The following is a 25358-nucleotide window of genomic DNA, read 5'->3' as shown; positions in this document are numbered from 1 at the left end:
CTTTTAAGCATGACAAAGTAGAAGACAGACCAAAGAGATCAAGTTCAGACATCAAGCATACCTTGGCTTCACTCAAAAAAGAACTGGTAAGAGCACCAGAAATGTTATTAAATTTACATAAAGGGAAATATGGAAGGCAACATAAACAGATCAGGGGAGCCATACCTGGGAATCAGGAAACATGCCTGGTCAACAATTAGGAACAAGTTTGAGAGAGCAGAAAACACTGTATTTTTACATGCAGAGCATCTTTTTCTAAGGAAAGGTTTTTGGGGGGGTTTTTTTGTTTTTTTTTGTTTGTTTGTTTGTTTGTTTGTTTGGTCTTCATTTGTTTTTAACAAAAGCAAGAAATGCCTACCATCATGGCTATTTATGACTGACTGATGTGCTTAAAATTCAACAATTGGTATGCTGCTGCTAAGTCGCTTCAGTCGTGTCCGACTCTGTACAACCCCATAGACGGCAGCCCACCAGGCTCCCCCGTCCCTGGGATTCTCCAGACAAGAACACTGGAGTGGGTTGCCATTTCCTTCTCCAATGCAGGAAAGTGAAAAGTGAAAGTGAAGTCGCTCAGTCATGTCCAACTCTGTGCGACCCCATGGACTGCAGCCTACCCGGGTCCTCCATCTGTGGGATTTTCCAGGCAAGAATACTGGAGTGGGCTGCCATTCCCTTCTCCATGACAACTGGTATAGTCATTAGTAATTATATGATGGCACTTGTGGTAAAGAACCTGCCTGCCAAATAAGAAGACATAAGAGACGTGGGTTCAATCCCTGGATCAGGGTGATGCCCTGGAAGAGAGCATGGCAACCCACTCCAGTATTCTTGCCTGGAGAATTCCATAGAGGAATCTGGTGGGCTACAGTCCTTAGGGTCTCAAAGAGTCAGACTTAGCACGCACATAAAGCAGGCCATGTAATTACATATCTTCTGATAAACCAGTGAGTGACCCAGGATCACGTCTTCATGTGCTCTACTGCTGTTTCTAGGCTATTCTTAGATCTGTAATCTGTCGGGAACTTCCTGGGCTCTGAAAATGTCTAAGATCTGCCCTTATTATTTGCTGCATTTTCATCAAACTTAAAAAATGAGGCATAATGAACTTCAGTTTAAAAATCAAACAAATGTTGCAACCTTCTGGAACTTCCCTACTTGAAATCTTGTCATTGTATTTGTAAAATCATCCCCTTCGTCCTGTTAATAATTGATTTCCTGATGACTGCTCAAAGAGTGATTTTTTTTCCTTCAGTGTCAAATACTCTGACATTGGACTGAGTCATTTTGAATCTGTTCACAGTCTTAGATGACCTCAAACAAACAAAAATTTTGTACTGAAGAAAAACCATGCCCTGAAATTGGTTTTCCTTTAAATTCCAGTAATTTACTTCTTTATAATTATCTTTTCATTACTTTGGCTGTTTGTCTTTATGTAAGAGACACTGAACTTCATTAGCTTTTACAGTGAGTAAAGAAAATGTAGAACTACTGATCCACCAGCAAAACATCTGAGTGACGTGGAGATGTTAGGATTGTGGGTTGATGAATTTTAGAACTTTCAGTTTAGTTTTCAAAGCAAGTCAAAATTTTTTTAACAGAATAGTTTCTGTGGTTGTCTTTTTTTTTTTTTTTTGAGATTTGCACTGATGACCTAACCTTTAAGATTTATCTCTGAAACTAAATTTCTGATTATGCTCTAATTCTCTTTAGTAAAAAACTAAATAGTCTATGCACTAGAAGCACCAAAAGCTCACAACTGGAAGGTGAATAGATTACCAGAATACAGTGTTGTATTTTGTATGACAGTTGCAAGGGCCTGAGTAGCGAAAAACCAGTCATAGGTCCATCTTGTAGCTGCTAGAAAGGTTCATATCTTATCTATTGTCGTTGTTCAGTCTCTCAGTCGTGTCTGATTCTTTGCGACCCCATGCACTGCAGCATACCAGGCTTCCCTGTCCTTCACTATCTCCCAGAATTTGCTCAAACTCATGCCCCTTGAGTCAATGATGCTATCCAACCATCTCATCCTCTGGTATCTTATCTACAATTCTTATCTATCTTATAAAGTTTCACATCTTATAATTAAGATAATTAAATCATTGGAATGGCACTTCCTGTGAATAAATGGAAAAAAACAGTGAGAAATCCTGGCAGGGACAATGCAATTTACCTTAGAAAAATGAATAAGCTCAACACCATGGGCAGAGGGTACCCATCCCAGTTTAAAATGTTGAAAATAGCAGTTTTGCCTTTACCTGGCCTTGCTGTCTGACATTTACTTAAATTAATGTGTTTTTTCCATCAATATTAATTTCTTTTCCAGTCACCTATAGGAGATAAAATAATACCGGCATTATTTGTTCAAGAGGAAATAATATCGTAAGTGAAAACTAGTTCTGATTATCTTCTTTTTAATTTCATGTTTTAAATGAGAATGTTTTTAATTTTTATTGGAATATAGTCACTTTACAATGTTGTGTTTGTTTCTGTTTTACAGCAAAGTGAATCAGTTTTATGTATATAGGTGTCCCCTCTTTTTTAGATTCTGTTCCCATTTAGGTCACCAGAGACCACTGAGTAGACTTCCCTGTGCTATACAGTAGGTTCTCGTTAATTATTTTATACATAGTATTGTTTATATGTCAATCCCAGCTCCCAATTCATTCTACCCACTTTCCCCCTTGATATCCATAAGTTCTCTACATCTGTGTCTCTACTTCTGCTTTACAGATAAGTTCATCTGCACCATTTTTCCTAGATTCCACATACAAGTGATATTACACAATATTTATTTTTCTCTTTCTGACTTACTTTACTCTCTGACAGTCTTTAGGCCCATCCATGTTTCTGCAAATGGCACTATTTCCCTCCTTTTTGTGGCTGAGTAGTGTTGCGTGTGTGTGCGCGTGTGTGTGTGTGCACATGTGTGTGTGTGCATGTGTGTGTGTACCACATCTTCTTTATCCATTCTTCTGTTAACAGACATCTGTTGTTGTCCAGTTGCTCAGTCACGTCCGACTCTTTGCAACCCCATGGACGACAGCACACTAGGCTTTCCCATCCTTCAGCATCTCCTGGAGTTTGCTTAAACTCATGCCCATTGGGTGGGTGATGCCATCCAACCGTCTTGTCCTTTGTTGCCACCTTCTCCACCTGCCTTCAATCTTTCCCAGCATCAGGGTCTATTCCAATGAGTCAGCTCTTTGCATCAGGCGGCCAAAGTACTGGAGCTTCTATGTCCAGGCTATTGTGGATAGTGCTGCAATGAGCATTGGGGTGCAGGTGTTCTTTTGAATTATGGCTTTTTCTGTATATGCCCAGCAATAGGATTGCTGGGTCACTGATTATCTTCTAAGTTGATACCATCTCAGCTTGTCCTTCACAATGTCATTTACTGTTACCTTAGAGAAACTTATCAGTAATTTGATAACCTTTATCTACTAAGTATATTTGCTCTTTATTTATAAACCTATATATCATGTGCATTTTCCTTTATATATATATGTACAGGGACATAATATATATAAAGACATGTCTATCATATATAATTCTTTCACCTACTGATTTAAGCTAAGAGAAAGATCCCCATGCTCAAGGACTTGAGGTTTTTATAGGGTCAGTGTCGGAAGGATTATCACTTTTTTCTCTTCAACAAAAGAACCCTTTCCTTTTAATAGTCTTCCTAATCTAGCACTACGTGCACGAAAAAGAACCTGAATGTGTTAGAAATTCGTAGAAATCCATACATGTCAGAAAACCCCAGGAAAGCATTGAAACTAGATAAGTTTATTTGTTTTTCCTTTTTTTTAAAGTTTTATCAAGATACAATTGATAAACAAAAATACTGCACACATGTAATCTATACCTCTTGATGAGTCTGGACATATGCATATACCTGTGTTACCTAATCCCAAGATTTCCAGTACTGTCCAGCAACCCTTTGAGTTCTAAAGACTGTCCCCAAAGACTGGGGACAGTAATGCTGTGTTTATACTTCTTAAGCTATTTTTGTTATTGAAACCATTTCATAACATCTTTGTTGCATTCATATTTCAGGGCAATAATTTAATTTGTTCCTTAAACAAAAGATTTAAAATTTTTAGGATTTTTTTTTCAAATCACTGCCTAAATTTCTCACTCTTTTTCCATGCCTATTAATAGCCTAACATGTATCAGTGATGTTGATATGAGATCAGATAAAAATCTTTGCCCACCAGGAGATCATAATATCATCTAAAATCATCCATTGTCTCTTCCTCTACTCTTTGTTTCCTCCAACATAAACAAATTAAACAGTAACCAACTGACAGGTAGAATCCTTCAAGATCAAAATTTATTTTCAGGAAAGTTAAATTCCTTGGGTAAAAGAAGAAAACAATTTATCAGACTCTGTTACGAATGCTTTGTAAACATCTTATTTAAGCAAAAATAATCATTTGAAATATTTTATACCTAAAGAAACTTAGGTTCAAAGAACTTGAATGACATACCCAAGACCACACTATAAATGATAGAATTAGGATTTAACCCCAGTTCTGTGTAACCTCAAAGGTCCTACTACTATTTCCTATAACTGACACCTTCTCCAAGGACAGTGGCAGGAAGCAGGGTCACAGGTGAACATTCGGAAGGAAGGAAAATCTCTTCAGAAGTGAAGAAATGAGAATTTCATTATCTTGTCCTTCAAATAGAAATGATCAGTAGGAATCCCAGTGGGACTTAAGGGTATAAGTTAGCATGACTCAGCACCTAGGTTTCACTGGTCTCCTCTGAAGCAATGCCATTAATTTCTTCACCCAGCACCAGTTTGTTGGGTGTCTAGTAAGAGCCTAACACTATTCAAGTCACTAGTAAGCACAGTGAATAAGGATCTCTGTTCAGAAGACCCAAACAATCAACAGGTAGACAAACAAAAAATAACGTGATTGGGTTATGTGGGCTTGTCTATGACACTGATATTTGGCTTGAGGTCTGAAGAATGGAAGGAAACTGGAAGGTAGAAAGGCTTTCCTAGAAAGAACAGCAAACGTAAAGGCCCTGGGGCAGGAAAGAGCTTGACCTGGAAGAAACCGAAAAGCAGGCCAGTGATGTGGCCTTGTGAGCACCAGGGTGGGTGGTGGGAGGTGATGCTGGAGTCAAAGATGGGTGCTGACCCCAAGCCAGGACTTCAGGCTAACGTGGCGGGGTCATTCTTCTCCCCGTATTCTACTGTCTCCCGTTTGTCAGTGGCCATCACAAAGCTTTTATTTTGGACAATGCCCGCAATCAGGAAACACGCTGTGCTCTTGTTCCTTGTTTATATTTATTTACTTCTTTTTGGCTGTGTCAGGTCTTCCTTGCGGCCCGTGGGATCTTCGTTCTGTCCTACGGCTTCTCTAGTTGCGATGTGCAGGCTCAGCAGTTGTGGTGTGCGAGCTTAGTTGCCCCTCGGCATGTGGGATCTTAGTTCCCTGAGCGGGGATGGAACCCTCATCTCCTGCATTGCAAGGCGAATTCTTAACCACTGGATTACCAGGGAAGTCCCTGTTCTTTGATTCTCATTAACTCCTGTAGGTCCAAGCCCTCAGTAACCACTCTGAGTGTTACTCAGTGATAATGCCTCACATTTTGGTGGGATTCATTGCAATGGACTTCCTGGCACCCTTTCTTCTTTCTCACGACAACCAGAATAAGTAGCGCAGTCTAGCAGCCATGTGCCTGTGCTGTCACACACGGGCACCAACAAAAGTTCTGCTACTTCACAGTTGTGTGACTTCTAACAGGTCACCTCACCTCTCTAGATCCCAGGTCCGTCATTTCTAAAAGGAAACAACTATCTTGCTGCATTCATTCTGTGGGGAATAAGCAAGATAAAGTGTCAAGATTGTGCAGCATAGGGCCTGGCAGGTAGTAAATGCACAATATACTTGTACATATTTCAATCTCAGGCTTCCCTGGTGGTTCAGATGGTAAAGAATCTGACTGCAATGCAAGAGACCTCAGTTCAATCCCTGGGTCAGGAAGATCCCCCGGAGAAGGGAATGGCTACCCACTCCAGTATTTTTGCCTGGTGAATTTCACAGCCAGAGGAGCCTGTATCCCACCCCATTCTGCAGATAGAAGAACCAAAAATCAAAGAGATAAAGTGACTTGTCTAAGCTTGCACATTTAGGAAATGCTAGAACCAAAACTTTGGCTCTATCATCTAGATGCTTTTTCCTCTCTACGGCCATGAATCACTGCAAAGTGAAAGGAGGTTAATAAACCTGCTTCCACCATCACAGGAGAGGGTACCATGTACAGGGAGAGGGAGGTCAATTTCTGGGTGCATGGGATTTGTCTGAGCATTAATCTAAAAACTCAACAAGAATTTCTTAAGGGCATACTTGACTCTATTAAACATTTCTCTTTGCTGTTTCTGCTGAGCAAAAGAAGAAGGGAAAAAACCAGCCCTCCCTATGCTCTCTTAAAACAAACAAACAAAAAAAACCAAATGAAAGTTTGATGAAATCATGCGGGTGCTCTTGACTTATCTTTATCCATCACCCGAAAATGTGCCCATATGGAAGATAAATAGTGCTATTACATCCAGTTCTCTGTACTAAGTTCCAGAAATGCCAAGAAGACACTAATCCCAACAGAATGTATGGAAGTTAATTATAACTGAAGCGCAACAGAAGTCAGCCAAAAGATTGCAATCAACAAGATTCATGGAATGAACACTTTGTTCTTTGCTGGGAAGGAGACATGCCGCTCTCTCGCCTCATCCCCCTTCTGCAAGCCTCTGCCTTGCTTACAGAACTCCTAAAGCACGACTCCATCCTAGGAACAAGGATGGCAGCTGGAAGCTGAGAAGGAAAGGAAAGCTTCTTATTGGCTGATGGTCATGGGACTGCAGAGCCCCTAGTGCTATCTGTGTCAGCTTAAACTTGAAGCCATTTACTGCCACTGTTCTTCTCCCAAGAAGGAACCCATCAGGCTTTCAGTGTAGTAGCAACTTTCCTGAAATATGAGTGGCTGTAAGGCCACCAGAAATTCTAGTTTGCTATTAAAGCCTTGTTAGGAAATCTAGTCGGATTTCAAAAGCTGTGGTTCTTATAAGACAGGCAATTAAATGTTCTGCCAAAAAGAGAGAAGGTCAGGATTTCCCTCGTGGTCCAGTGGCTAAGACGCCATGCTCTCAGTGCAGAGGGCCGGGGTTCAATCCCTGGTCAGGGAACTAGATCCCGCATGCCACAACTAGGAACTGGCATAGATAGAACTGGCAACTTGGCAACTTGGATAGAAAGAGATCACAGAAGACTCTGTAGAAGAAATAGCATTTGAGACAGGATCTTGAAAGGTTGGTAAACATATTTGAAAGTCAGAAGGCTTTTGATTTATAATAGATTAAAGAATTAGCTGAAAATCCCAAAAGAAAAATACAATGCATCCAAATGGAAAATATGAAAAAATATTTCTCAAAATTGTTAACCATTTAAAACACCTTTCATTTTTGCAGTGTTTTGGGGAAAATAGCATCATGTAAAGGTCTTTCTCTTCAAAATATCTCAGCAGTTTTATCAGCTGAACAATATCTACTCAATAGCAATTTATACTCAATATCTAACACTGGACATTTAACTATGAGTATAGATTTTGCGATTGCATTATTAGCAATGCATGAGCAAGTTTTACTCATGGTTGTTCTACCTGAATGATGCCATGTACAGATGGGAAATGCAAGGCAAATATTTTTATATTGGCCAACAGACGGCCAAACTAGTCACTTTGGAAATTTTTTGAGCTAGCCAGAATGATAATTTTTTTAGTGATAGTTTATGAAACCAGCTCCTCTGGTTATCAGAGAACCCAATAAGGCTCTCTGGTTTATAAGGTCCCTCTTATATATGGCTTTATAAGAGGGACCTTGGTTATATATATATGGTTTTATAAGAGAGACTATGGTTTACAGGAAGGACCTTAAGGTACCTTAAGAGGGTTGTTTCTTCCAACCCACTCCTTCCCCTATTTCTCCCCCGATTGAGTCTTGCATATAATTCCTTGTACTGAGGCTAGTTAGCAATTTTCTTTGATCTTGTGCCTGGCCTATGCCTCATCTCACCTGCCTTTGCCTTGCAAAACTTGAGATCTTAGCCTTCAGAATTAAGCCTAAAAGTGTTGTTATGCCCAAAAGTCCTTCAGAGATGTATGCCAGACCAACCTCTGGGCCTCAGTTCCTTTATGCCAGTCCTGCCCTCAACATTCCAGGCTATTCCAACATATTCCACTATTTGCAGTTTCCAAAACCAATCTTGATTTCTTATGACCTGCTCCTCAGTGCCTTTGCTAATGCTATTCACTCTGTCTAGAATGGTTTTCCAGCACTCCATCCCCAGGGATCATTTCACAGATTTCAACATTTTTTCAAACAGTCTATTCAACATAAAGCATTTTTATATAAATCTATTCAATTTTTAAAAAATATGTTGAATTTCAACTCTTTTCAGGCATTGTGCTGATTACTAGGGAAAGATAATGGAATAATATGGGTCTTATTTTCTGGGCCCGAACAGTCTTTGTGGTAATTATTGTGTTTTTGTATATCAGGCATCTGAAATTGTTTTCTTAAAAGGCCAGAGAGTAAATATTTTAAGTTTTAAGGGAAAACCAAAGCTGATATGTAAGTATGTAGGTGACCATTTAAAACTTAACCATGTCTACTGTATAGCGCAGGGAGCTCAACTTAATACTCTGAAATGGCCAAAATGGGAAAGAAAATCTGAAAAAAAAAATAGCTTTATGTGTATGTATAACTCACTTTGCTGTACACCTGAAACTAACACAGTATTGTTAGTTTTGGAAATAAAATAAACTATAATACAAAATAAATTTAAATTAAAAAAACACTTAATCATGTTAAAATATAAAAAAAAAAAAAATGATGCTTGGCTGGTAAGTCTTAAAAAACAAACAAACAAACAAACAAAGACCAGGTGGTTTTCTAGACTTGGTTCAAGCAACCAAATTCTATCAACCTGTGGCCTAGACCTGTGGTGTCAGTAGCAGCCACTCACCACCTGGGACCGCTGAGCACTCACAAGTGGTGAATCCGAACTGAGATGTGCTCTAAGTCTCCACACACACTCGATTTTAAAAACTAGTAGCAAAACAACAACAACAAGAATATAAAATATCTCAAGATTTGTTTCATGTAGTTATGAGAATTGGAACATAAAGAAGGCTGAGTGCTGAAGAACTGATGCTTTGGAATTGTGGTCCTGGAGAAAACTCTTAAGAGTCTCTTGAGAGACTACAAGGAGATCAAACCAGTCAATCCTAAAAGAAATCAGCCCTGAATATTCATTGGAAGGACTGATCCTGAAGCTGATGCTCCAATACTTTAGGCCAGCTGATGTGAAGAACTTCAGTGGAAAAGACCTTGATGCTGGAAAAGATTGAAAGCAAAAGGAGAAGAGGGCAACAGAGGATGATATGGTCAGATGGCATCAATGACTCAACAGACATGAGTTTGAGCAAAATCCAGAAGATGGTGAAGGACAGGGAAGCTTGGCATGCTGCAGTCCATAGGATTGTAAAGAGTCAGACATGATTAAGCGACAGAACAACAACAAAATGCGTTAAAATAATGATATTTTAGATACATTGTTTTAACATATATTATTAAAATTTCACTTCTTGTTTTTTATTTTTTTAAATATGGCTGCTAGAAACCTTAAAATCGTATAGCTGACTCACTCACATTAAATTTCTGTTGGACAGAACTGGTCTGGATAACTTCTGTATTGGGCAGAATGCCATAGTTTAAAATGAACTCATTAAAAATAACAAAAAACAAAACCCCAAACCCTCATCTTTTCATAATTCCCTTCCCAAAAAACTTCTTAACAAAGTTTTCCTAGACTGGGAAATTTGAACTTCTCTTTGTGATTCAGTAACTGTCATATCGTGTTTCTTTACTTTCTTCACAGATATTTTTGGAATTTTCATATTTGTTGGTTTCCTTACTTATTCTCTGCCTCTCTGAGTTAGAATGTCAATTCTATAAGATAAGACCCCTTTCCAATCTCCTTCACTGTGGTTCCAGGACAGGTCAGCCATCTGAAACTGCCTTTTGCCTTGCTTCCATTGGGTCTAAAACTATGCCCTAGTTGGTATTATGTTTTATTTCACTGGTGTTCTAGAAATGGGTACTTTTGGAATAGTCATGGGATCATTAATAGAATATTCAGAATAAAACACAGAAACATCCATTGTTTATTAGTCAACTTTGAGCCCAAAAGATGGATGTCTAATGGTTTTGGTGAAGAGGAAGGGGGAATAATGGAATGTACTTGGATAAGAAACACCAAGAACAGACGTTAGGAAGAGGAGGGAGATAATACTGGAAGGATGGTGGTGGTTTAGTCGCTAAGTCATGCCTGACTCTTGCCACCGTGTGGACTGTAGCCCACCAGGCTCCTCTGTCCGTGGGATGTTCCAGGCAAGAATATTGGAGTGGGTTGCCATTTCCTTCTCCAGGAGATTTTCACAATCCAGGGATCAAAGTCAAGTCTCCTGCATTGCAGGCAGATTCTTTACCAATTGAGCCAATTATCAACAGTTAATATAACCCAGTGGAAAATAGACCATCTTAAATCAGGTAAGATAATCCTGGAGAAATCCCCCCAAGAGACTAAGAAATTAAAAAAAAAAAAAGACTCAAGTTGATTTTGAAGCAAACACCTCTTTTCACCTCTATCCCTCCTAAGACAATTCCTAGGTTCCTTTAATCTCCCCTAAGAAGGACTTTCAGTTTTACCAAAAAGGCTGGCACCAGCTCTAGGTATATTTATGGTTGTAATTTTTAAGCTGTAAAATGCCGTATAATACACCTACCACATTGTTGGCAACAGATAAATATTTATTTAATGAGAAAAATAGGTGAATAGTATTATTTTCCTTCTTACATATTTTACTCTTTTATCTATCTAGAACGAGACTAGGGACTGTTCAAAAAAAGGGTACTTAAATGATTTGATACTATTTCCTACTTAATATTCCTGTTGCTTAGACCTTGTGTCCTATTTTTGGTCACTAAACACTTTGTGCTTTGCAAAAACTATTTCTAGTGTGGAAATGAGAAGGCATGTGCAGTGGAGACAGAGGTACCTGAGCTGTAGAAAGCAGAGTTCTCATAGAAACAAATTATACAATCGCAAAGAAACATTCTTACATTTTCCTTATACCGTATTGTCCATTCCTCTACTCCTCTTTTATATTTCTAGACTTTCCTCCCCTTATACTGAAGGAATATGGATCCATTTTGCTAATATTCTTTATATGATTGAATTCTCAAAGCTATACCCATGGTGGATTCATGTCAATGTATGGCAAAATCAATACAGAATTGTAAAGTAAAATAAAATAAAATTAAAAAAAAAACTATACCTCTCCTGACGAAGAGGTAATGAAATTTCCAAGAAGTTATAAGAAAAACTGATAGTTAAGGAGACAGTCAGAGGAAGTGCCAGGGTTTGCTTGCTCTTTCATCAGACATAGCCCTGTTAGAATGAGAAAGTCATGTCAATGTTGAATTATTAGATGTTTTTCTTAAATCTGCAATGTGACACATGTTCATCATAACATCATTATAGTTAAAATGCTGCTTCCTGAGTCCCTATAAAGTGCAAAGTACTATTTTTGGCACTGGGAGGTCAAAAACTTACATGAAATACATGATTTCTGCCATCGAAGGTTTACAGCCTATTTGAAGATACTGTTCACACATATGTGTACATGTACATATATGTGTACATAACTTGGTATTGTATGCTTTATATTTAACTATATAATTGGGATATATTGTGTATGCATGATAATAACTGGGAAAATTAAGTTTGGAATTAGAAACTTAGACTTGGAAGATTAACTAGTAAAATATTACAATTGGCCATCATTTAAAAAATAATACAACAGAAAATATAGAATAGAACAGTCTGTACAAATTAAAAATAAGAAATAAGGGAACTTCTACGAACAAAGCACGTTATATTTTTTGTACGCCTGAAGTTTTGCATACCCTTCAAATTTTGAAAAAAGTTAAAATGTAAGGAGCATATGCTAAATATACGATGAGTGATATTTGTACAGGCAACTAGTACAAAAGCTCAGAAGAGAAAGCAGCTTGGAGATTATTCTGGAATCTCTCCAAAGTAAGCTAAGTACATACAATTCCTGTGTGTTTTACGGAGAGTGAAACTCTTTACTCCATAGTTAGCCACTATGGAACCAGAATGTGGAACCAGAAAATCTTTAATTTAATGAAATCTACATTGTACATAGTCTTTGGAAATTATTCAATCTTAATACTTCCATAAATATATATGTATGTAAGAAGCTTTAAAAATATTATCAAGTAGTATCCTGTTATGTGTTATTTAATAATTTAATTTACTATTACCTGATTCAGTTCATTTCAGTTCAGTCGCTCAGTTGTGTCAGACTCTTTGCGATCCCATGAACCACAGCACGCCAGGCCTCCCTGTCCATCAGGGAGGATGGACCACCAACTCCCAGAGTTTACCCAAACTCATGTACATCGAGTCGGTGATGCCATCCAGCCATCTCATCCTCTGTTGTCCTCTTCTCCTCCTGCCCTCAATCTTTCCCAGCATCAGGGTCTTTTCAAACGAGTCAGCACTTGGCATCAGGTGGCCATAGTATTGGAGTTTCAGCTTCAACATCACTCCTTCCAATGAACACCCAGGACTGATCTCCTTTAGGATGGACTGGTTGGGTCTCCTTGCAGTCCAAAGGACTCTCAAGAGTCTTCTCCAACACCACAGTTCAAAAGCATCAATTCTTCGGTGCTCAGCTTTCTTTATAGTCCAACTCTCACATCCATACATGACTACTGGAAAAACCATAGCCTTGACTAGATGGACCTTTATTGGCAAAGTAATGTCTCTGCTCTTTAATATGCTGTCTAGCTTGGTGATAACTTTCCTTCCAAGGAATAAGCGTCTTTTAATTTCATGGCTGCAATCACCATCTGCAGTGATTTTGGAGCCCAAAATAATAAAGTCTGACACTGTTTCCACTATTTCCCATCTATTTGCCATGAAGTGATGTGACCGGATGCCATGATCTTAGTTTTCTGAATGTTGAGCTTTAAGCCAACCTTTTCATTCTCCTCTTTCACTTTCATCAAGAGGCTTTTTTGTTTCTCTTCACTTTCTGCCATAAGGGTGGTGTCATCTGCATATCTGAGGTTATTGATATTTCTCCTGGCAATTTTGATTCCAGCTTGTGCTTCTTCCAGCCCAGTGTTTCTCATGATGTACTCTGCATGTAAGTTAAATAAGCAGGGTGACAATATACAGCCTTGATGTACTCCTTTTCCTATTTGGAACCAGTCTGTTGTTCCATTTCCAGTTCTAACTGTTGCTTCCTGACCGGCATATAGATTTCTCAAGAGGCAGGTCAGGTGGTCTGGTATTCCCATCTCTTTCAGAATTTCCCACAGTTTATTGTGATCCACACAGTCAAAGGCTTTGGCATAGTCAAGAAAGCAGAAATAGATGTTTTTCTGGAACTCTCACTTTTTCCATGATCCAGAAGATGTTGGCAATTTGATCTCTGGTTCCTCTGCCTTGTCTAAAACAACCTTAAACATCTGGAAGTTCACAGTTCATGTACTGTTGAAGCCTGGCTTGGAGAATTTTGAGCATTACTTTACTAGCGTGTAAGATGAGTACAATTGTGCGATAGTCTGAGCATTCTTCGGCATTGCCTTTCTTTGGGATTGGAATGAAAACTGACCTTTTCCAGTCCTGTGGCCACTGCTGAGTTTTCCAAATTTGCTGGCATATTGAGTGCAGCACTTTCACAGCAACATCTTACAGGATTTGAAACAGCTCAACTGGTATTCCATCACCTCCACTAGTTTTGTTCATAGTGATGCTTCCTAAGGCCCACTTGATTTCACATTCCAGGATGTCTGGCTATAGGTGAGTGATCACACATTGTGATTTTCTGGGTCGTGAAGATCTTTTTTGAACAGTTCTGTGTATTCTTGCCACTTCTTTTTTAATATCTTCTGCTTCTGTTAGGTCCATACCATTTCGGTCCTTTATCGAGCCCATCTTTGCATGAAATGTTCCCTTGGTTTCTCTAATTTTCTTGAAGATATCCCTAGTCTTTCCCATTTTGTTGTTTTCCTCTATTTCTTTTCATTGATTGCTGAGGAAGCCTTTCTTATCTCTCCTTGCAACAAAATGCTGTAAAACTTCCTTAAGAGGATTAGCTATTTTATTTTTCCCAAAGAAGTCCAACATCAGTATCACCCTTAGCTATTTTTTTCATTGTCAACAAAATAGCATACAGGTTTTTTGTCTTTTGTCAGTGCCCACGGGTCGTGCAGAATTATCCTTTATCCGTCCCAAAGCTGCAGAGTCCACCCCAGACTCTGAATCAACAAGCCTGAAGCCGCATGGCTGGCAAGCAGTAGCTTCTACTGTCAGCCCTCCATGCTTCTCACTGACCCAGGCTTGGAATGCAGAGCAGAGTGGAAGTGTTTAATTTGGAAGTTATCTGCTCCTTTGCAAGTTTACCTCAGGGGTTCAGAAATATTGAACTGCCTGGCAATAGAAGGAACCTCCTAATAAGAGGGCAGGCTGAAAAGATTAGTTTCACTGAGGCAAGGAGGACAAAACCTGAAGCACGAAACACCGGTCACTACTCTTGATCTCAAGTGATAAAAACCCAGTGAAACAAGTTTAATCAGAAAGAGAATTGGTTCATGTTATTGAAAAGTCCAGGAGAGAATCTGGCTTCATGGTCTCTAGAGGATCAAAACTTTTGGCTCTCACTATCTCCCGTTCTCTTTCTTGCTCCTGTTCTCATAGCTGTTTCTCCAAATGAATTACCTGTGTCCTCGCAGACTGTAACCTGAGGATGGAGTAGACAAAGAGTTGAGGATAGGAGAGTGGACTTAGGGAGTTTGAGATCAACAGGTATACACTGCTGTATTTAAAATGGATAATCAACAAGGACCTACTGTACAGCACAGAGAACACTATTCAATATTATGTGGCAGGCTGGATGGGAAGAGAGTTTGGAGGAGAATGGATTATATGTATACATATAACTGAGTCCCTGGTGGCTCAGATGGTAAAGAATCCACCTGCAATGCAGGAGACCCCAGTTCAATTCCTGGATTGGGAAGATCCCGTGGAGGAGAGCATGGCAACCCACTTCAGTATTCTTGCCTGGAGAATCTCATGGACAGAGAAGACTGGGGCACTACAGGTCACAGTGTCACAAAGAGTCAGACATGACTGAGAGACTAAGCACAGCACAAAACTGGGTCCCTCTGCTGTGCACCTGAAATTATCACATTGTTAACTGGCTATACTTCAATATAAAATAGAGTTTAAAAAAAGAAACTGCGACAGAACCAGATGTAAGAAGTAAGTCAGCCATCAGATATATGAGTGCAGAGGACAAAAGGCTCAATAATTTCCATAGATCTCCATGCAATAATGACAGTAACATTTATTGAGCATCACCTGCACCTTTACTTTGCTGCTGCTGCTGCTAAGTCGCTTCAGTCGTGTCCGACTCTGTGCGACCCCATAGACGGCAGCCCACTGGGCTCCCCCATCCCTGGGATTCTCCAGGCAAGAACACTGGAGTGGGTTGGCATTTCCTTCTCCAATGCATGAAAGTGAAAAGTGAAAGTGACGTCGCTCAGTCGTGTCTGACTCTTAGCGATCCCATGGACTACAGCCTACCAAGCAGTAAATCTCATGCAGAGAGTCTCAGAGATCTAAATGTCTTGCTCAAATTCACATAACTGTTAAACCATATGTTTCACCATATTTGAAAACCCAGGTCAGTACATATGACTCCATTACTGGACACTCTGGACATTGGCCAAAGTGTTGACTGCTAAAGACTCATAACTGCCTTCTCCTAAAATCTCCCTTCAGAAAGGGAGTTCCCTCGAGAAAGGGAGATGGTTCACCCAAGGATTTGCCCCTCAATAAAAGGTACCAAGATCCAGTCAACTCACATTAATGAGAGACTGCAAAGAACTTCCCATGGGATCTTCAGAGGCCCCTGTTACAACTGTGTCACTGTTAAACTTCAGTTTCTGCCCCATTTCACTCCCCACCCTTCCTTATGTGTTGTTCCCAAGCGTACCCATAGTAAAACTCACATGCACAAAACTCCATTTCTGATTCAGTTTCCAGGGAACCAACCTAAAAACAAGTTCAAAGCCTGAGCTGTTGACCTTTATCATAAACTACCTCTTCACATCAAGTTTGTTGACTCTGCTTGCTTAACTCTAAAGAGATAGTGGGAAATGAATCATGAAGTTTGGGAAATGAGCAATTTCCAAACAGGGAACCAAAAAAAAAAAAAAAATGTTCGCATGACATACTCAGAACGGTAGCATAATTTTATGTGAATTGTGGACCTAGTCAACAATTTTTCAAGGTAAATATTTTATGTTCTCTATTACAAAGCTGAGCAGAAGGCCTTCATCATATTGGTTTACTCTTTCCTGTCTTCTTGGTAAATTAAACTGTTTGATGAACAGCTTGCATTTAGCAGTTTCTCCTTTGTGGTATTTTACAACATTGAGCTTGCCTGCCTGTCAGAAATGGTTTAGATACAAATTGTTTCCTTGAGGAGTAACCATGCAGTCCTGTACTCCTAGGTCACTGGGAATTTGTTAACATTCATCAAGTCCTGTGGTATGTCAAATAGACACAAAATTACCAATCCCCAACTTCAATCCGAGTTGCAACAGAAACCCCATAAGAAAGAGCACTTTGTCCGTCTAGTCCTTGAAGGATGTTTCAAGTTCATCTAGTCCTTCTAGAATTTTCAGGAAGTGGTCATTTTTTTCCCTTCCCTCTCAGTATTTTTCAGTAAGAAAGACTGGCCTCCATGTTTTGATTTCTTGAGAATATTTGCAGTTCCACTGTTAGAAATTCTTTCTCTAGTAATCAGTCAAAGGCAACTAAAGCAATAGCAAACTTTTAAACCTTTTTATTGCAGTTCATTATAAGCGTGACTGAGTTTAAAGGCAATTTTCCAAACAGGTGGTTTTGATGACTAAGTTCTACAGAAGGATAGGTTAGGAAGCCAGCACTGGTAGAACAATTATTTGTTCATGATACTTTGCAGACATGACTTTATTTGGTCCTCAGCTAACCCTAAATTATCCCTGTGTTATCCCCCTTTTGGGATTCCCTGGTAGCTCAGCTGGTAAAGAATCCACCTGCAATGCAGGAGACCCCGGTTCAATTCCTGGGTTGGAAAGAGCCCCTGGAGAAGGGAATGGCAACCAACTCCAGTATTCTGGCCTGGAGAATTCCATGGACTGTATAGTCCATGGGATCGCAAAGAGTCAGACGCGTCTGAGCAGCTTTTACTATCCCTCTTTTATTGGTGAGGAAACTGAATTTTAGAAAAGTAGACAGGTTGTCCAATATCACATACCTAGAAAGTATCAGACATGGGTTCCAGGTGTGGGTCTGCCTAGCAGAACAGCATCCTCCTCTCAAAACATTGGACTCGTCAGGGGAGAAGATCATGTAATCATGGTAGAAAAGTGAAGAATGAGGAGGAGGAAGTAGGAACCAAAACACAATTATTTAGCCTCATGAGCATCACTGTACTAGGCTCTTGGGCTTAAGGTAACACAGACTACACAAAGCATGACATGAAGCTGAAGGGACCCTGGTGAAAAATCCTCCTTCCCAACAAATAGACAAATAGTTCCCATGAAGTAAAAAGGTCACCTCCTGTGCATCAAGGCCAAGAACATCTGTAAACTCATGAAATTCTCTGGTGCCAGAGAAAGTCCAATCTGGTTTATAGATTCTTTGCTGCTTGGTACATCAGCCTGATATTTCCTCAGCCCACACTCAGAATTAGGATGCTCAGAAAAGGACTGTGGAGATACTTGGAGAGGGGAGTCACCTGAAAGTATCGGATATATGTAGTTCTCCATAGGAGGCTGGGCTTCCCAGGTGGTGCTAGTGGTAAAGAACCTGCCTGCCACTGCAGAGGATATAAGAGACCTGGGTTCGATCCCTGGGTCAGGAAGATCCCCTGGAGAAGGGCCTGGCAGCCCACTCCAGTGTTCTTGCCTGGAGATTCCCATGGACAGGGGAGCCTGGCAGACTACAGTCCATAGATAGGGTCACAAAGAGTCGAGCATGACTGAGCAATTTAGCACACACACTATATGAGGCTACAGATTCATTTCCAAATAAAACAGCGTTTTCTTTGGGAGTATCTACTCCAGTACTCTTTCCTGGAAAATCCCATGGACGGAGGAGGCTGGTAGGCTCCAGTCCATGGGGTCGCTAAGAGTCGGGCATGACTGAGCGACTTCAGTTTCACTTTTCACTTTCATGCATTGGAGAAGGAAATGGCAACCCACTCCAGTGTTCTTGCCTGGAGAATCCCAGGGACGGGGGAGCCTGCTGGGCTGCTGTCTATGGGATCGCACAGAGTCGGGCACGACTGAAGTGACTTAGCAGCAGCAGCGGCAACTGCTACATTATCCACAGTGTCTCTCCCTAAAACACCAACAGCACTTAAGTGTTTGAAGTAGAAAAGGTACTCCCAGGTAAGGTTCTCCAAATATAATAGGTTTTACTTATATCACTGGATTTAGACAAAGTTCACTCAACTTAGTATAAATTCAGAAGAGCCATGAAAGACATAACTTTCACTGTATTAAATGTAAGAGAAAGCATAATTTTTTATCTCTGTTTAAAGATAGCATTTCAATCAAACCTTTTGATGATTGAATGATTGATTATTCACCATCAATAAGGAGCTCCTAGAGCTCCTTTTCTAGCACTAATTTCCCATGGTAAAGAAGGAGTTTCATAGCACCAGGCTGGGCTCCCTGTGTTGTATAGCAACTTCTCACCAGCTATCTGTTTTAGACATGGGTAGCGTATCTATGTCGATGCTATGAGTTCACATGCAGATGTATGTGTAATGTATATGAGTGCTAAGTCACTTCAGTTGTGTCCGACTCTTTGCGACCCTCTGGACTGTAGCCCGCCAGGCTCCTCTGTCTATGGGATTCTCCAGGCATGAATACTAGAGTGCATTGCCTTGCCCTCCTCCAGGGATCTTTCCCACCCAGGGATTGAACCCAGGTTTCTTACATCTCCTGCACTGGCCGACAAGTACCAGTACTACCACTAGTACTACCTGGGAAGCCCATATAGATATAATGTAATACATGCAATTTTTATAAATTATTAAATTCAAGAGTAAAGTAGCATGATATCTGCAACTTATATTCAAATTATTTAGTTAAAAATTGTGTTACTTATATATAGAAATGTAAAGGTGACCAAGAAAAAAAAAAACCTGATAATTAAAAAAAAAAAAGTTTCTGTCCACTGAGATGGAGACATGTTTGTGGATGCTGTCAAAGGCTGTTGTATTGATACATTTGATGCTTCATGTGGGAGAAATCAAAGATCTCAGGAGGAATTACTTTCTGCCAACTCATATGTGCTCAGCTTAAGTATGTATTTTATAGGATTTTCTTCAAAGACAGGACTTTATGACAACAATTTTGACAAGAACTGAAAAAGATACATTCAGAATGTATTTCTCAGCTCCTTGTCTAGTTAGGTTTATCCTACAATACCTTTGTGACATTTTAAATAGCATATCCTTTAACTGTGATGGGAATTTCACAAGGAAATCTCTTGAAGAACTGAAAGGAGTATGTGTACAGATTGAAAAGGCAATTTAAAGGGGTATTGTTACCATGAATATCCCACTGGACTGGATACAGCTGTGTAAACCCAGGGTGGGAGGTGCGTAAACAGAGGTTTTGACAATGAGATGCTGCTGAGTTTGGCTGGAGCTCAGATCACACATGTCAGGTTTAATTATCAATATCTCCCAACATGTCTTTGACCTAAACAGAATATATGGTTGTCTCTTTCAACACATCTGTGTAAAATCATTTTGGATAAAGTGAGTATTTTGACATACAGCATCTGAAATTTTGACTTTAATGGAGGCATTCTTCTAAGGATCAAAGATTAACAAAAAGGAAAAAATACTTGTACAGAAAAGTAAGCAAAGGTAGAGATAACAGAAAAATTTCCTTCTCATCCACTGATCAATACCAGCACTCTGTCAATGAATTATTATAAATAAGTTAGTAGGGAAACCCATGTGTCATTACTCTGTATGCTACTGAAATTCTATAGAGCCTGGGGATAAACTGATTCATTTCATTTATCAAAATCCTACTCACACTTTAAAACCCAGATCAAAGATCATCCCTTCCATGAAACCCTGAATGTCCACAACCTGGAATAGGTTCGCCCTGCGCCAAATCCCACCATGCCAGTTTTCTCTGTCATATGTAAGAAAATCGTCTGAATACAAAGGATATCTTGATACGCTTTAACCTCTGCACCACCAGGGAAGCAATAGACTTTATATCAGAGTTTAAATCCTGGCTCTTCCCCTCCTAGCAGAGTGACACTAAGCAAGTAAGTTTGCCTTTCAAATCTAGTAATGAAAACAATGATGACATGTATTGAAACCATACCATACACAAAGCCTCATATGCAACATAGTATTTCTAATCCTCACCACAACCTACAGTGTGATCAGCATTGTTCTCCACTGAGGAAACTGAATGGTTAAATAAGAAAGAAAAGAAGAAAGTGAAGTCGCTCAGTCGCGTCCGACTCTTCTCTTTGCGACCCCGTGGACTGTAGCCTACCAGGCTTCTCCGGCGTAACCCATTTGACAAGCTTATCTTCAAAGCTTCAGCAGGCAGGCACGTTTCATTCGTTACCCTACCTTTCTCACTTCACCTACCACTTAGGGAGCAAGTAACAAATAGTAGCTCTTATTACATACATGCTGACAATACCAGGCTGTTTATTGATTAACCACATAGGCTAGGTCCTAATGGGAAGTTTTAAAGACCATATTAACCACTGTGGTCTCTCAAGACCTGGGTTCTTCATTTACTATGGACAACCTGGACCTTGAATTTTACACTGTGCAGCAAAAACTGTAGCATCAAAGGCTGACCACTCTCCGTAGATGTAGTACATTTTGACCATAATTTACTATATGAGTTCCACATTGATTAATCTGAGCATGATAAAATATTTCAAAATATTGAAATCTAAAAATTAATGGATGCTTAAAAAGAGTTTATTAATTCCAACATTACTGAAACATTATAAATTGAATATTTTGATCCTAGATTTTTAAGAAAAATTGAAATAAGTATATTTTTATACTCATTTAAGAGTTGGATAAGAATTCCAAAACTTTATTTAGAATAACCACTCTTCAGTTTAGAATACAAGTATTTCAGCTCTTTTTGAAGTCCTTGGACAAGGTTTAAAATGTCAATTTAAGGCATGTAATTTGTAACAGAAAGAATTCCTTTGGGGGCTACAAACTACTTGAGCTTAGCAACCTGGAGTTTATATATCTTTTCTTGCTCTTGGCAGTGATCTCAGAAGTCTAGCTTCTGAAAAGATAGTAAATGTGTTCAAATTAGGAATTGACCCTGATGAAGCTAGACTTTCTCCATTGAAAGCTACTTGCCTTAGACACCAATCCAGTCAATTAGACCTGTGAACACACTTACTAATAAGTATGGAACTGTTCATGCATAGAGGCAATGTGGTACGGTGACAGGAGGAAAGACTTTGAAGGAAAGAAGACAGAGGTCTGCACCCTGGCTTTGTATGTGTTAGGAGAGTTAATTACTTCCCTGATGGCTCAGCGGTAAAGAATCCATCTGCCGATACAAGAGATGTGGGTTCAATCCCTGGGTCAGGAAGATCTCTTGGAAAAGGAAGTGGCAGTATTTCCCACTCCAGTAGTCTTGCCTGGGAAATGCCATGGATGGAGGAGCCTGGTGGGCTACTGTCCATGGGGTCACAAAAGAGTCAGACACAACTTAGTGAATAAGCAGCAACAATGAAGAGCAGTTAATTAGTATGCAGGGATGATTCATTGAGAGCTTGGCTTGTGCTGGGTACTATTCTGGGTATTAGGCCTTAAAACCATTCTCTAAGCTTCTTTTTCCTCATATTAAATCTAAGAAACAGTTCTTGAAATAAAGTAGGTGGCTGATATGATATTTTTGTTACCATAGCCATGGAGGTTGTCTAAATGAATCTGACCTTTATAGCTTGATTTTTCTTTCTTCTTCAACTCCCAATCAACATGACTAAAGCTCAATTTATTATTTCAGAAATATGATATTATTAAATGCTCACATGAAAAAGTAAAAATTAGTCATTTGAATATTTTGTCAATAATATTAACCTGAAGTAATATTTTGCCAATAAGTATCATCATTTTAGAATGAGTCAGTTAGTAAGCATGTTGTAATAATAGTACTTGGATCAGGATGCTTTCAGTTGCAGTTAAAAGAAACACTCCACTCAACACAAACAATAAAGGAAATTTACTAGCTCATGTAATTGAAAGGTAGAGATAAACAGTATATATTATCACATGTAAGTCTTACAATGTACCCATTTACTATCTCCATTTTATAAGAAATAAATGAAGCCTGGAGAGGTTAAATAATTTATCCAAGGTTCACACAAACATTGTGTGGGAGTCAGGAGTTGAGCCCACGTCATCTGACTCCAAAGTCCATTCTAGATTTTAAGCCACTTAGAAAAATTCCTGGCATAGAGCACACAATTAACATCCCCTTTTCATAATAACCACTAGGCTCTTTTCTGAAATATGGTGACTTTTCCTTCCATTTTCTATTTTAACAGTACAGTGTCATATAGATATAACCAAAGAATTTGGATTAATATAGTACATCACAATCAGTTTCATTATTCAGGCCAAGAAATACCTAGATCCAGGTGCAAAGCTGAGTACTCTGAAGGAGATAAGGTATTTGCTCTTCATTTTAAGCTTACAGTATATACACTTATACACTTCCATCGTTTTCAGGGTTGACAAGGCCTAGGACCTACGTTATAGCAAAACTGGTCAGAATTTCTATAAGCCTGATCTGGACTGTCAGGGGTCAAGGCCCACAGTAATTGTAGGCTGGCTAGCAATCTTTACACGAAATGTGAATATGTGCTGTAGCCCAGGGCTAGACCACTGGGCCACAGTATTTTTTGCCAGTTTCCCTCATCGCTGCCCACCCTTACCTCACTCGCCCCACTCTTGACTCTAAGGCTAGTGGCTAATTCCAAGAAATGCCAACCGCACTTCACCAGAGTCAGACTAACACTCCTTGGGTCTGAGTCAGACACTTAAAACAGAGCTACATGTTCAAGCAGCTTGAAATGGAAGCTTGTTTCATCATTTCTTTTCCTTTGTGTGGCTATAAAACCTTAGTTTATCTCTTGAAGTATCCTAAACATAAGTATTTTAAAGTCCAGATCAATATAAACTATCATAAAATTTATGCTGTAAAATGTGGAAAATATGTCTTTGTCTGACATGCTATAGAATTCATTGTATCTCTAGTACATTCATGGCTCTATGTTGATTTTGTTTCTTAAAGCTGGTTTTCTTTATGTGTTTATGCATTTGGTCTTGCAGGCTCATTTTGAAAGGAAGCCTTTTGGCTGGGGGTTTGGATTTGACTTCAGCTCTCTCACATCGGCCTGTGAACACGCTTTTGCTCACCTTCTGTCTGGATCCCCCTGCTCTTGCTGCCTGCTCTCATCTCTCCCCAAGTCCCTGTGTGTCTCCCTCTACAATTGCTTCAGCATGCCCCACACACCCACCCACCCCTACTCCAAAGCAGGTCTTTTAAGCTTTGGAGATTTGGGCTATATGTTAATTTTCTAGGGATACGGCAATAAACTACCACAAGCTTGGTGCTTTCAAACAATAGAAACTAATATCCTCATAGCTCTGGGGGCCAAAAGCCTAAAATCACGGGGTCAACACATGCATGTTCTTCTGAAGACTTTTAGGATGGAATCCTTCCTTGCCTCTTCCCAGCTTCTGGCAGTTACTGGCCTCCTTGGCTTGCAGTAGCTGCGTCCCTCCAGTCTCTGCCTCTGTCTTCATGGGACCTTCTCCCCAGTGTGTCTCTGTGTGTCCTGCTCACCCTATAAGGACATCTCAGTCATTGGGTTCAGGGACCATCCTAAGTCCAGGATGATTTAGTGTCTAGATACTTAACTAATTATATCTGCAAAGAGCTTATTTCCAAGTCAGGTCACACTCTGAGGTTCTGGATGGCCATGGATATTTGCAGGGTTAGGGGAGTGTCTATTCAACCCAGGTCAAGTCACAGGCCCTACAATGATATTGAGAAGAACAAAAACACAGTTACCAAGCCCTTGGTTGGTTTCATTCAGCTCCCAGACACGAAGCTGTTGATAAATACCTTGACCCAGCCAGTAATCTATAGTACTTTTTCCAACTTTTTGTTTTGGCATTGAAGGGATGCCTGTCTCACGTAGAGGATGCTCAGTCCCTTGAAGAAACCAAATTCCTGGCACCACTGCCAGTTGAGGGCACAGTGCATCTTCACTCTAGCCTGCTACCTGTTCACATGTCTATGCCATTTCTACTTCTTGAAGATACTTGCATTGTTTCTGAACCCAGCTATGTCTGCTAAGCTTGCTTCCTTTGCATTTTTCTCTCTCTTCACTATATGTTTCAGTACATCCAAGCATCGGTTAACCACATCATCTTGATGGGTTTCCCCTTTCTTTCTTTTACTTTAAGGGCATTCTGTGTAAGTCAAACAAAGTAAGCATCTGTCACTTGGCAACCTCTGCTGGGGTCAAGTATCCCCAACTCTGGCAAATCTTCTCAGACCCCACAGACAGAGACAGTTCACTCTGCTTTGTAATCAGCTTCTTTGTAGCACTGGCTAAGGGTAGTGCTGTTTTCAGGAGCTTATCTCCTCTTTAAACTGTGGACCACTTGGAAGCAGAGACCCTATTTTCTCATCTTTATATCCCTAATATGTAGCACAATACATGGTTCCCAGCAGTCTCTTATATGCTCAGTGAGTGAATGAATGAGCAGAGCAACTTCAATAAGTTCATGAGTCTTGGGTCTCATTTTATCCCATTTCTGTCTCTGTTCGCTTTCCAAAGAAAATTCCTTCAATAAATATTCTTCATTTTCAAAACACCATCTGGGGTATTGTGCTCTGTACCCTGACTCACATAAAATTTCAAAGCCTTCTTTTTAGATCAATTTTACTTGGCAATTAGGTTTTGGTAAATAAATTTAATTCTCCTGTTCTGGTTTTAATTCAGTGCAAAAACACCTCAGAAACAAGTTACCTTTTTTAAATGGCTTTAATTTTCTAATGGCTAAATTGTTATAACTGTTCATTAACCCCC

Source organism: Oryx dammah, unplaced genomic scaffold, assembly GCF_014754425.2.
Source record: "Oryx dammah isolate SB20612 unplaced genomic scaffold, SCBI_Odam_1.1 HiC_scaffold_11164, whole genome shotgun sequence".
NCBI lineage: Eukaryota > Metazoa > Chordata > Mammalia > Artiodactyla > Bovidae > Oryx > Oryx dammah.
The sequence above is the reverse complement of the archived record's forward strand: the minus strand, read 5'-3'. Positions refer to the sequence as shown.